Below are 9,923 nucleotides of genomic sequence, written 5' to 3'. Positions count from 1 at the left end.
ATCATTCGTCAGACTGCATTTAGGTCTACAGTCATTAGGTCGACCCCACTAGGTCGACTGGCAGGAAGGTCGACCTGACTTAAGGTCGACATGGGCCAAGGTCGACATGACTTAAGGTCGAATTTGCATAAAGGTCAACATGAGGAAGGTCGACAGGTCGACATGAGGAAGGTCGACTGGTCATAAGGTCGACATGGGTTTTTCACTGTTTTTTTATCCGAATGTCGACACAGTTGACATGGACACAGTTGGCAATGAGAATCGGACCCTCGCATCGCTCGCTTCGCTCGCAATGCTTCGGGCACGGTGCCTCGCTGCGCTCGGCACACTATTTTATTCTCCCACCACGCCCTAGTGGATGGTAGGGCATGAAATACCGCCTGTCGGCACATGTCGGCTCAAAAAACAGTGAAAAACCCATGTCGACCTTATGACCAGTCGACCTTCCTCATGTCGACCTTTATGCAAATTCGACCTTAAGTCATGTCGACCTTGGCCCATGTCGACCTTAAGTCAGGTCGACCTTCCTGCCAGTCGACCTAGTGGGGTCGACCTAATGACTGTAGACCTAAGTTCATTCTAATAGATGACCGCATCCCTCTCAGACATGGGCCTGGGTAATTAGTACTCTCTCTCCCCCCCCCCCCCCCCCAAGGTGGCCCTGATTAGCGAGCAACACATTGCAGAAAGGGTACATCCAGGAACAGGATAATTTCATTGTTGCTAATGAATAAATAAGTGCATGTTGTCATGCTGTGTTACCTTATCGATAAGTGTAATCAGTGTTTCTTTTTTTATGACTAAGGGTTCTGGTACTCGGCCAAAGTTACGCCTTGATACAAAATGTATAGTTGCTCCCACTCTGTGGATACGTGTGCAGAGCTGATGCATATTCAGCTCTAAAGGTGCCCATACACATTACAATTATTGTATACAATATCGCAACTCATCACATCTCTGTTTTGCGATGAGATGAGACCTAGTACAAAAAGTATGTGCTGCATAAAAGACCTTTAGAAAACTTGAGAGAGGCATTTACCCCACTACCCCTATACAAGGGACCCGCCCCCCACTGTTGCCTTGCCACAGCCTATAAAAGGGACCCCACATCCAAAGTAGACAAGAGTCCTGCCCCTTGTATAGGGGTTTCCCAAACCATCGCAACAGACGACCCAAACCACTAACCACACAGTCGCTGCATCATATAAATTAAATCCCGCCTCACTGTTGCCACAGCACTTCCACCAACCCCTTACCCACAGCAGACCTCTGCAAGGCCCTGCCCACAAAGATGATTATAAATCGGTGAAAACACTCTGCCTATCACCCGATCCTAGCTATACACAAGAAGAAAAACATTTACAGCTAAAACTAAAAACTAGTCTTGTAATGGACTGGCCTGATTTACTGGAGCCCACAGTAGCCAAGCCCATCACTTTCCACATCCTTGCCAGTGATAATACAGAAAATCAACTAATCAATAAATCTATGCTTTTATTATATTCTGTTTTCCTGACTGCCGCTATTATTGCTGCAGATGACTTTAGCTTGTTGCACACTGTACTATTCACTGCGTATGAGGCCTTCCCTTTGCGCTAAACAGTTATAATACTGTATGTTAGAAGCAGCAGCCATTTTGTTAGGCATGACTTGCATAATAATATTATTAAAATGGCTGATCATTTAGAACAGAGCTGTAAAAGTGATTTCTTATAGAATATTGTTTTTGGTTTTAGAAGCTTAAGAATGTGATGTTGACAGTATAATGTAGCAAGGACAGGAATCTAGTCTCCACAACCTGAATAAGATTGGAACAAGGCCACACATGCGTAGACCCACAAGGCCACTGAAGTTGGGTGTTGGGTTAATTATGACATCATGATTGAAAGCAGAGCTTTCCAATAAGACTCAATGCTTATGAGTAATTAATTAATTAATGTGATAAAGGTTTAAATATCAGAGTGATAGAAGGAGGGAGAAGGCAGTTGAGAAAGAACAAGGAAGCACAGGGGGCTGGAGGTAATTATGAAGGAGGTTTAATCATGGCTGATCACTGTCCTTGAAAGGTGTCCATTTTGATTTGATTTAGAATTACTGTTTAAGTATTAGCTAGTCAGTTTTATGTTTCTTGTGTTAGTCTGCATTTGCAAATATCTGTAATGAAGCTATTTTTCAAGTAAAGCATTGCCATACCTTTTATAACAAGGTTGTGTGGGTGTGCAATCATTTCAGCGTTGCCGTTATATTTAAAGGTAATAAAGTAAATAAATTTGGTTTGGGTTATTTATCATATCTAATCTTATCAGATAAATATCTGGTTTATCAGTTGGAGGCCCCAGCGAGATTCAATGATGGTTGGTGTCCATATTTTATCAGTTATTGAGAAGATCAAAGTTTGAAAAAAAAATTTAGCTATTGGGAAAAAAAAAAAAATGTGTAGAATTTTTTTTAAAGTCGGTGCATTTGTGTACCCTAATCTTCTCAAACATCTGTTAAGGTATGGTAATCCACAATTACTTGAAGCAACTTCGCTATTTAATTATAAAACAAATAGATCGTAATTTAAGGCATGGAAAGACAACGCTGCATTTTGCAGACTGTCAGCTTGCTAAACCCCCCCGCATCGCCCATTTCTTCTCTGTGTCAGAGAATAGATAAGGAGAGCAGCGAGAAACTTGGCAAGAAGTTGTAAACAACATTGCTTGGGTCAGGAAGAGTATTTCTTTAGTTTATTTGCAAAGCATGCAGACTATAGCAAGCATATTGGTATAAAGGTTATGCTGGCAATAAATTTTCTACTTTTTAAAAAAAAATATTCTTTAAATGACAGTATTTTTTTTTTTTTGTTTGTTTTTATTTTTTGACCGCGGTTGGATTGTTTGATGTATATTGTCTGCTGAGGATATTGCTGAAGTAACTAATCTGTAGCGGTTGTTTTGATAATTAGAGTTTCTTTGTTTAAAAATCTATAAATTTTAAAGAAGTTGCATATATTTGTTGTAGGTTTTCCCGTGCTTATAATTTGGTGATTAGAGATAGGTAGAGGAGATTGTTCATTTACGTCTCTTTCTGGTTGACTGGCCAGCAACATGTGGAAGAAATGGAATGCATGATTTATCCATAATCTGTATTGTTTGGAAACCCAAGGATTGTCTACTGTATATGGTTTATATAAGAAAATGTTAATAAATAATTAAGTATACGTTGCATTGTTAGAGCTAACAAGCAGTCTGATTACAATAACAGTTTGAGCTAATTTCTTTATATCCATAGACAGAGGTCCGTTAAAATACAGAGTTTAAAGGAGTAGACGCTAATATTGTAAGCCAAGTAACAGTTCATTTTTACCACCAGAATAAATAAAGTTAATTGGAACATTGTTTATAACAAAGAAAGTAAGATAGAGTTTATCTCATTGTAAAGTTTCTTTGGTCTCCTGTCTTGCGGAGATGAAGTCCGTAATGTAGGACTGATGTTTTTCTGCTATGGGTTTTTGATTTAAATTTTTTTTTGGTTTATTAAACAAAGCAGCTGTGAGCTGGAAACTCTAAAGTGATGGATTCAGTTGATGTAATGCGAGATAAGGAGTTGTCCATGTTAGGTGAAGAAACAGGAAATGATCATGTGAATTCAATGTTTTTTTCATTTAATGAGTATTACATTTTGAATAAGAAAAGTGATATATATATCGATGAGATATAAGTCCAATATAACATCTATTCTTAAAGGTTCATATTGATATATTAGACCATGTTTTCTGTTGGCAATTCCTGTTGCCTATATGCTTGATCTGGATACATATATTGAATCAGATATACCTTGAGTAATGCGCAGATAAATCCTGGGTTTATTTTTATTCTTATGAATGGAAGGTAATCCGTGATAACTGACTCAAGGCTGTGGGGTTTTCTTTAAGTCAATTTTTGTTTTGTTTTTGATTTGTGTTAATTTAATTTTGTTTGTTTTGAAAGGGGGAGGGTACTAAATTGATAGAGTATCTTAAGGGGTTAATACTGTGGCCACAGTTAGCTAGATAACAAGGGGAGATAGTGATCTAAACGTGTAATGATCACTTAGACAATGTGCAGATATGGTAACAAAGAATGACATATTGCATATAATTTTTTTCTGATTTGATGAGTTGATTTTTTTCCTGTGAAGAGTGCTGACCGGTAGCGAGATTCACAGGGGGTATCTGCCACCTACGTACAAGGTAGAATATATGGGGGAAAATAACAAGAGAAGACAGGGTGGGGGTGGGACACGTGACTACTGGTAACAAAGAATGACAGTAGAGACCCACAATACTGGTAACAAGGAATGACAGGATGTGGAAGGCGTAGGTGTGGTAACAGTGAATGACACATAACGCAAGGTTAGGTTTTTTGGGGACATTTTTCATTTATTTTATTTACATTTTTGTCTTTGAAAGAGGTAACACCTTTTTAAGCATTTGTATGGGATCACAGAAAGTACTCTGAGTATGTGACTAGTGTGAGCAAGTGAGAAGGAATAGAAAATACTATGCTGGCCATAGTTAGTTGGAATTGGCGATGATGATGCACCTGTGAGGTAATGATTATTTGATGAGAGTGAACGCGCAATGGTCTGGTGACAGGTGGTGAAAGCTTCAAGAATTGAGATAGTATATCCCACTAACCCACATATGTTTGGAAAGATTGTACTGTCCCACTGAGGGGTTAATTCTGTTCAGTGAGAAGTGAGGAGAGGTGATATGTCTTTTAGAGCCTTAGGGAGAAAAAGAAAAAATGGGGAAAAAAAAGAATAATTTTGAAATTTTTTGTTTATTTTTGAAAAAGCAGAAGGGAAGAAGTTTTTTCAGTGATGAGGTGAGAGTAACATCAGAAATAACTCTGTAGGAAATTAAAGGCAGGAAATGGTTAATGAGATTGATAAGAGAGTAAAGTTTTATTCCTAAATGATGTGAAATATCCAAGGAGTGTTACAGAACTGTTTTCCATAACAAGGACACTAAAACAATTATGTGTTGAACCATCTTAGAATTGAGGATATTGTTTACCCTTTTGAAAAAGCACAATGAATAGATTAAAGTTATTGCAATGTTCTGTATGGGACAGTGATCAGCCATACCCAAGGATGACCTCAAGCCCCCTCCCCATTGCTTCCCTCAAGTGATAATGTTGTTTTGTCAACATCTGTTTAAAAACTGCCATTTTTTTTTCCAAATGACAAATGCTAATATGATGTCTGAGCTTAATAATGCTATTGCTTTTGCTTGTTTTATTTTAATTAAATCCCAGCCAATAGAGGTGTGACCATTCCAGAGAAAAGATTAATTTACAAATTGATGCATTTCATTTTGCACAGAAAAAGCAAGTGGTTTTTTTTAAATTATTATTATTATTATTATTACTGAGCCACTAGAAATTATTTAGAAAAAATATTGAGTCTGCAGGTACCTCTGCAGAATCCTTATCAAAGCCCTTATTGGAAAATATAGATTTTATAGTGATTATTATAAGATGCATATTGAGTTGCATTTTTATGCTTACGGATTTATCTGATTGCATGTTGCCACTTTACTAGATCCATTGGTCATGCATATGAGCCCACAAATAAGGAATGGAGGTCACAATTAGGTGCAGCACTACTAGGTACTGCTATTAGTAATCGCATTTGCTGTACAACTAATCATGATATTCTCTCAAATATTTGTAATGATTTAATGATTATTTTTTTCTCAGAGTGGTTTGGAAGAAATTGTGTATTATTAACAGGAATCCATGAGAGATTGCTGTCAGAAGGCACTAACCGATATGAGGACCCTCACGGGGTTAGAGGATTTTGATGAGTTTTTTCATTACTAATCATGTCACAAGTTTCTGAACATCTATGGATCACAGGAAATAGTTTTTTCCGATTTTACAACAAAGTATATTATCTAATACCCATAGTAGTTGCAACACTCCGTTATTGCAGGTTATCTGCCCAATGTGATTATTCTTATTATTTTTTTAGTGTAAATCAATTCACTTTACAGTTATGGAAGTATTACCGTTATCTAATCATTGGTTTATGATCTGCATATCTCTTACTATCAAATAGCAGATAGTCAGTACTTACTACATTTATTTACAGCACAGTCCAATATACGTGGACTCAATTAAGCCAAGGTTTTATGGACAGCCCCACTATGTCCCACAATGAGTTGCATGATTGCTACCACAATGCTGATTCAATATGTTTATGATCTAATGATGTGTTTAAATTCTTTACAGGATTCTCTTACTGACACCTTTTCTATTACTACTACTAAATCTAACTGACACAGAGCTGACAAAGTACAATATACTGACATAATTGCTTCATTTGAGGCTCTGATACACGCACTGACAGAAGCCACAGCACTGGATATATCAGATTTATCATATACCTGTCTTTACTGTAATAAACAACAAGCAGAGGCCTTGGGAGTTTGAAAACATATACATGGGGGTTTCACATAGACCCATCAGGTGCTACAGTTGCACACTTGACCAAGTGGCATCTGCTTTACCAACATGTTTAAGGACTGTGGCGGCTGCTGCAGCCTTTGTATAGAAATTACAGAACACCGCACACTATGTGTCTCTAATGCTACATCTTTTCTAATGAACTCTTCACGGACAAGACACATTTCCAGTGCATGGTTCTCTCGTTGGGAACTTTTGCTCCCAGCGCCACATGACCTGACCATTGTCAGGTGTGGTACGCTAAATCCTGCTACTCTGCTACCTGGTGGGACCCGGGAGTCCCAGAGGATGGATGAGAGGCAGGATTTAGAACATGATTGTGAGGAATATTTAAAGCAAAATTTCTCCAATTAGACCTGATATCTCTGACACGCCACTACCATCTACAAAGATTGTAGTCGTCACCAACAAGGAGACTCAGGATGGCCATATACGGGATATGCGGTAGTATTGGATTTAGAGATCCTCATTTTCCATCGTGATTTTGCTATGATATAATACGTTAATATCACAGCAAGTAAAGGAGCTCATTGAGGCTGTGCAACTCCCTGCAAAGGCAGTAGTTGTTAAGTGTCAAGCTCACATGTTATAAAGTGATCTTGTTGCACTTGGTAACAAAAATAAGATGGCCACTGTTGTGAATCACACCACTATACAATTTAATGTTTTTACAATTGACCAGCAGAATCTCATAAAACATCAAGAGTTGTGTATTTAAAAGGAATGTGCCAATGGATGATGAATGGATACAGTCAAAAGGCTAATGGCCTATGTAAAGATGGTGGGGGCAGACCAGTAGCTCCCCAAACCCCTCCTCCTGGCATATGCGGATGCTGCCCATGGGATGACCCATGCAAGGAGAGAGAGGGCATGTATGTTGATTTCATCTTATGCAGAGGCCCAAACGCATCTGCAGAAGAATGAACTCAGGAAAATTATTCCTATAGAACCATCAAACATTTCTCCTACCACTGGTCCATTCCTAAGGTTAAAAATATTTTTTTTGGAATTTACATGCATTTAAAATTGTCATTATATTTAAATGGTATCTGATATGTTATCTTGATTAAGGAACATTCCAGCTGTCCCATGTACAGCATCCTTTACAGCAAAGAAATTTATTGAGAAATTTGTGTGCAGATATGTTATCCCATAAGGTATATGATAGTATTAAAAAAAAAAAAAAATCATAGAGGTACATATTTTGACAGGAAAGGTATTCTAAGGAATAAGTCAACATATGGATATGAAGGTTGGTTGCACTCACCATTCACTAAAAGGTTTTAGTCAAAATTGAACATGTTAACAAATGCACATTGAGAACACATTATTTAGGGTGGGTGTGGAAATTACCATGAGTTGACTTGAAGTTTTGTCTTCGGTTTTGTATGACATTCACACTACTCCTCAGCAGCCACTGAACCTGTCCCCTTATAAGATCATTATTTTAATTGATATATACATTTTTTTGGGAGACCATCAATTCCTATTCAACATCCAGCAGCAGACTTGTCACTCTAATTCTCACATCATCTAAATACTTTGCCAGAAAAGCAAACAAGCTTATGAAGGGATGTTGTTATAAGGTCCAGCCTGGAGACTATGCAATGGTGAGAAAATTCTTACAATTAAAGGTCTCGTAGATCAAAGGCAAGACCCGTCCCTGTGAAACAAACCAATTGAATTAATGCGTCTCACTGCAAGAAGGTTTCCGACCTGGTGGTGATATCAGTTGAAAGAAATAGAAACTGATGCAGATAAATATTGTGACTGTGATTCTAACTTAATAAACTTATTTGATGATGGGCCTGTCCAGGGCCCCCACACAGACCAAGACAAGGTCCACGGAATCGGGGGGCATCCTTAGTGGTGTCCCTGCGGGTTGTGGGCAAGAAGAGGTCCACGGAATCGGGGGATACCCTTAGTGGTGTCCCTGCGGGTTGTGGACAAGGTGTAAAACAATGATCCCCATGAGTGACCAAGTTTCCCATACACTAACTAACTGAAGAAGTCATTTTTTGTTTTTTTAAGTTTTCATATTTTTATAGTGAATGAGGGTTACCAGGGATTGGTTGCTGGCAAGGACAGTGTGTATAGTTATCAAAGAGGTATTACTAGAGTCATGGTGGTGTATTCTACTTCTGCTTTTAATTTTAATCCCACAAGTATAGTAATAATCATAACAGACACACATATACATCATACTACTGATGCTCCCAGGTTTCGGTATGCATCAGAGGATGGTAATAAAATACTGATGGCCAATATGTTAAACTAATTAGAAGGTTTAAAATAAATTTATGAGTAATAACATAAAAGTAACTAAGAACGCCCACACCAGAACCATTGATAGAATACATCTAGTAAGGTATCAGTAAAGAAGAGGCATTCTAAATAAGGATGGTAACAATGGTGCAAACATAATATCTATATGCAAACTGACATTTCTTCTATAAGACGCTCATCATGAGCTGATAAAAAGAACAATAAGGTTACTGACTCTCCCTAGGTTTAAAATTGGTAAAGAGTGTAATAACAGGAGATATTTTGGAGTACAACAAAACATGTAGTTATGTGACAGAGTTGGGTGTGCTAGTATAACATCTAGAAAAACAAAAAGGGGTACTCATTGAATTGTTTCTTATGATGTTTTCTCAAACATACCGTCTCATAAGCCATGGACATTACCACAAGGATTATAAGTAGAGACAGGATTATATGCATTTGCATATTTGCATATGCATTTGCATATTTTGCCCATTCTCACTGGTTATTGCATATTTTACCTAAAATCTAGTGATGGTGCATGTTTTAGGCCCCGCCCTCTTCCCACCCGTGAGTCACAGCACTGCTTTGCCCTGCAGCTGCTGGCCAGGTAGTGGTAGAGTATGCAGGCTGGGGCAATATGTGCACAGTGTGGGGAACCTTGGATGTACGATATGTCTGACACTGCTCTAGGCTGCCAATCCATGTTTATAAAAGTCAGTCGGGGGGAATGCCATTACGAAGCTACTGAACCTTTGCCTGTCCCTGGCCTGGGACTTTACACCAAGAGACAGACTTCTGCAGCAGAGGAGGTGGACGGAAGGTTTGTGACATCACGCGGCGCGGAGGAAATACTGTGTCACAGTGAGTATGCGGCGCATTGAGGAAGCCTTCCACTGCACCGCCCTCACACGCTAGTATGCTGACATTTGATCCATCAGCGCTGGAGATGAGGGTCTTCTTGATGCAAGAAGAGCTTTGGACGCTGCAGTCTGCTGTAGCGGCCAGGAAGAAAAAAAGTCCTGTGTACAGAACTAGACATCTGCAGATGCTGTGGGCCTATTTTTGAGGTTTATTTGCAACTAATTGTATGCTGATTTTTAAATAAATGTAAAATTACTTTTTTTTTTAATTATTTAATGTAGCATATTTTAACACTTTTCA

The sequence above is a fragment of the Crinia signifera genome, chromosome 2 (genome assembly GCF_055691185.1).
Source record: "Crinia signifera chromosome 2, ASM5569118v1, whole genome shotgun sequence".
NCBI lineage: Eukaryota > Metazoa > Chordata > Amphibia > Anura > Myobatrachidae > Crinia > Crinia signifera.
This window is presented reverse-complemented; position numbering follows the sequence as displayed.